Below are 5,006 nucleotides of genomic sequence, written 5' to 3'. Positions count from 1 at the left end.
AAGTTGGGTATTCACATTGGATCCAGGTTTCTGAACTCCCATGGCAGAGTTTAAATAGGCAGAGCTGTTCAGCTGAGCAGTCACCACTACAGAGAAGAACTCATCTCATTCTAGATCCCACTCTCTACATCCCAACCATGTTTATCTGAAGCCAAAAAGAAAAAAAACCCTAAAATATAACAAACAAAAAAATAAACCACCACCCATACAGGTAGATACTGGAGTCTCTGAAGAAGAGCACAATTACTTGACTCACTCTTCACTTTTAGCCAGTGAACACTTCTAACATTTTACTTTGCTTTACAGTTTGAATCCACAGCCTTATCCATGGGAGCTTTAATCTAAAACCAGGGAAAAAAAAAAAGAAAAAAGGCACGGAAGCTTCAAGCTCTTCCTGATTTTTGTTCTAAAAATGTTTTAAATATATTTAATGTATTTTTAAACAAACATTCTTATTCAAGTCTTGCTTATCAGATGCATTATACTTGAAAAATATTTCAAATAGAATACAATATGGAATGCTTGTAAACAGTATCATGACACTGCTTGAAGTTTTTAATGAAAAGATACTGGTCTGAGCTTCATGGTTTGCATAATAATATAATTCAAGGCTCTGTTCTTTCTTACGTAGGACGTACAGTGCTTTCCTGCAAAGAATATATTCTGTATATAGTGATCCTGGAATTTACTTTCATATTTGATTTTATTTTACCACCTCATAGTCTGAAAAGCAGCTTTATGATTATTTTTTGCCTCCTGCTATTAAGGGGCACATCTTTAATCGGAACTTTAAAGAATTCTCAGTATGTATTCTTTTGGAATTATGCTTCTCATCTGTGAAGCTGAAATATGTTTTTCAGAAATGAGAAATGCTTCAGTCTCTTCTCAGGGAAGGAAGAATATCAATATTCTGTAAGGAGAGATTACTCCTAGTACAAAACCCTAAGCATTTTCAATAGGATATATTTCAATCTGGCCTATTCAGAGACTTTCAAAGCAAGAAGCACAATGAAAGGAATTCAGTTAATTTTCTTTCCTCAGCCATGGCTAGAGGCAGATGATTATGGAGGGGGAAGCGTAGAAATAAATAAAGAAATAAATAGATAAATAAATAAATGGAAATGGACATTTTTCTTTATGAAGAATAGAACAAATTCACAAGTCAGATAACAGCAGTACCACAAACAAATTCAAAACCTGCAGGAACAGGTGAGAAATATATAATCTTGTCACATTTTTCAAGAATCTGGTTTTCCTTTAGATCCTAAGGAGCATGGTTAGCCTCCAAAAGGCTAGAGCTTTTGCTTTTCTCCTGTGATGTCACATTTATGATCTTTCAATCCAGCCCATCAGATGCAGCAAACCAATTTTATAATCCCTTCACAAAAAGATCCCACCCCAACTCAAAATATTTAAGAATCTGTACCCTCATCACTCCATTCACAAAGCCATTTCACCACCTTCTTCACAGACTTCCAGCGTTAAAACTAAATGTGTTTGTGGTGACTATTTAACAGCTAGCTTTAACATCATGATTGTCTTCTACCTTAACTGTCATTAACTTTCCCCCTTTGGAATTTAGAAGCCACAGCCCCTTCGATTGTTATTATACAATAATTGTTATTATAAAGTAAGAAAACCAAATCATTTATTTTTCTCTCAGTCCACAACATAACTTTTCAAGTTTATTATTATGCTGCCTGTTTTTTGTCAGGATTGTTCAACACTGAGTTCAACTCATGAGTTGCACATACAAGAGGTCTCATCAGTGACCTACAAGGCAGTCTTAAAGACTGTTTCTTTTTCTACTGGAAACACCTAAAGGTTTCATAGAAAAAAATTGTATTTCACTTCTCAGTAAGTGTGAGGTCTTTTTCTTAACATCAGTGTGTGTGTTAATGCAAAAATATCAGCTGTTTGGATTTCATCCAGATTACTTGTGATCTTGACCCCAGTTCTCACTGTATAAGAGCTTTATGTCTTTCCTCATTCTCATGTTATTTTTTCAGAATTATGTGCTTTGATTTTCACAGCTAATGCACTTTTGTCCATTCTTCTGTATTTCTTTATTCATATCCTTTAAAAACCAAAACCAGCCACCAGCAACAGAAAACAAAACAAACAAAACACAAGAAAGTTCTCATACACCACCTTTTTTCCTTATTTTTTCACAGAATATATTCATAAGCATCTTGCTTAGTCCTTACACTACAAATCCTTAATACTTTTATTTAATTACAGATATTTCCAGGACACAGTTTATTAAAGACTGCAACACCAATAGCTCCTCATATCTCTATGCAGAGCTCCACAGCTCCTCAAAACAAAACCCTACCTCTTATATGCCACATTACAGACACCTGTTTTATGAACAGTCATAAAATCATCTTTGCAGAATTCCCTCTCTTTCAGCTTCTTTGTATTTCTAAATTGCCCACAACTTTGGCTAAACCTGCAGCAGGCCCCATACTAGCCAAGTCATTTAGCAATTATCCCAATAGATGTACCGTCAAAGGGGACAACTCTATTAGGGACATAAAAGACCTGTAGGGTAGTCTAGTTTTGGAGATAAAGCAAAAAAATCTCTTTCAGTGGAATAGTAGGTAGTACCTTATGTCCAAGTGCATGGCTGTTAACTGAGACTTGAAAAATTACATAATACAATTCCACATCTACATGGAGCTTTTGTCTGGACTGCTATTGCAGCAAACATTCTCGGATAACACTGCATACCAAAAAAAGTCAGAATTAGCTTCCTAATAAAAAAGCATCTCATCAGAGCTGAATTCAACCACGCAATATAATCTATGAACAAATTGATACAAACTTCTGGAGAATCAGAGAAAATAAACCTTTTCAGTGCTTTCAGTTTCTCAGGTATCTAGTAGATATTACAAGCAAGATAATTATGTTCTATTCTCATGAATAAAGCATTCATCTAGTTCCACTCTTACAGTCTCTACCACACAAAAATAACATCTAGTGCCTTCAAAGCATTCAATTTTTGACAAATTTGAATTTGCAAAACACCAAATAATTTTATTACTTTTTTTTTCTCCACTATTCATTTCTTTTATTTCCCTTTGCTTGCAGAGAGACTGCCAGCTCCACTTCGAGACTCTACACTGAAACACCAAGCTGACAATAGAGTGCCTCCTTTATTTTTTAAGAGGCTGCTGCAAACTCTGAAGATTGCATTCCAAAGGAAGCACCAGCACCTGTTCAGGACACATTTCACTACTGCCCCTTTCCAGTGTAAGTTATGCAAAACAAAATAAACAAGCTGTGAATTCCCTAGAGGTGCACAAGATTGAAGGCAAAAGGTTAATGCAAACACTGCACAACACAATTTAACACTATCATTTTTTCAGTACTAATAGGAGTACCATATGTCGTTAAAGTCAGCCACTCACATCAAACCCACATAAAGGCCTATCAATCATTACAGACCTCACTGCACATTTTAAAGACACTTGAAATTTCTAGTTCCAGCTAAATAACTAGATTTTCTTTTAAAAGGAAAAAAAGAAACAGCAAGCCAACAAAACAACCATAAGATTCATGATACAATTACCTTCATCCTGCTGTGACAGAAAGGGTCTTCATAACTTGCTCTTAGCTGTATACGTGGTTTTATCATTTAACAGCTGATCAGAAGAAGAGGAGCCACTCTGACTCAGGGGCAGGAAATCTTAAAAGGAATCTTAAAAGAGCTGCAGAATAGTCTGTTCTTGGAGATGAAACAAAACCTTGTTCACAAGATTTCTCTCCTGGAGAGAAAGGAGGAGTACTGCTTCCTGAAAGCATCTAAATAACTTCAGCTGGGCAATTACCCCATCCCATCACACATGTGGATGAGATTTACAAAGAGAGGGTGGGCATCAGCATTAATAAATGAGAAGAAAGGGAGAGCAGAGTGGAGGTTCGGGTAGAAAATAATGCTATGTTTGTATCTTGATTGAAGTCTTCCATTGAAAGAAATCCACTGTTGCCAACAGTGTTTTAATCAATTCTAGCTTGGCTTTAATAAATTTCAAGTTTAACTACAAGCAGCTTAATCTCAAAGTTCTGTCTTGTTCGAAGCCCCAGCACATCCTTACAGGCCTTTAAGGGTTTCTTTAAAAATTATTTGTTCTACCAAGGGGGAAAAAAAAAAAAAGAACAAAAAATTAATTTTCAGATCTTCATTCTCTGTGTAATCCTTAAAAACAATGGAAATCTAGTCGTGTTTGTCAGTAACAAGAGAACTCTTTAACCATACATACAATAGCTGTTAGAAAATTACTATCATTAAGAAAAGTACTGAATAGATAATAAAAAATCTTTACCTTTCCAGAATAAAATTTTCAAGGAAAATTCATTGGTTTGAGCAGAACAAATATTTCTTGGTTCTAGATAGCAGTTTAAAAATGAACAAATAAAAGAAAAAGGCAAGGACTTCCATCTGGCTACAGAAAATTGTAGTCCAAATATGTGTTCTTTCTTAGTTCTGAGCTAGACCTGTTGTCTCAAGCACTACCTGCTATAATCACCCATTTACTGCCTTTGCAGGAACTACATTCAATATCACGAAAGGGCTCCGATGCTTGGTGGTCGGAATGCACACCTGAGTCAAGAATGAAAATGAGTGTTCTGAGATTCCGACTACAAACAAATGAGGCTGGTCCATTTCCAGTGAAAAAATATGGAATGCTTCACAAATTTGCATGTCATCCTTGCACAGGGGCCATGCTAATCTTTTAGCTGGAGATTTTCCTGAAAGTAGTTTAGTAAAATGTTTTGTTTGGTAGTGTATCCTTCTAAAAAATATCAAATTCTTAAAAGTGAAAGTATTTTTTAGCTGTGCCCTGCTCTAGGAACATTATTGAGTTCCTTAGGAACTCAATTTGAGTTCCTAAGGAACAAAGCATTTGCATTAGCCTTAAAAGAAGAAAATACCCTTAACAACTGGCACTGCTAATCATAATGATGGGTAGGGGAGTCATTATGGAAATTTATGAAGCATC

The 5,006-nt window shown here is 35.5% G+C and overlaps 1 pseudogene; it reads right to left on the bottom strand.

Moving 5' to 3' along the window:
- Window positions 1-4,678: 4,678 nt before the first annotated feature.
- On the bottom strand, window positions 4,679-4,741 carry LOC115946503 (uncharacterized; annotated as a pseudogene).
- Window positions 4,742-5,006: the final 265 nt, after the last annotated feature.

Source organism: Melopsittacus undulatus, chromosome 7 (genome assembly GCF_012275295.1).
Source record: "Melopsittacus undulatus isolate bMelUnd1 chromosome 7, bMelUnd1.mat.Z, whole genome shotgun sequence".
Taxonomy (NCBI): Eukaryota; Metazoa; Chordata; class Aves; order Psittaciformes; family Psittaculidae; genus Melopsittacus; species Melopsittacus undulatus.
The sequence above is the reverse complement of the archived record's forward strand: the minus strand, read 5'-3'. Positions and strand labels throughout refer to the sequence as shown.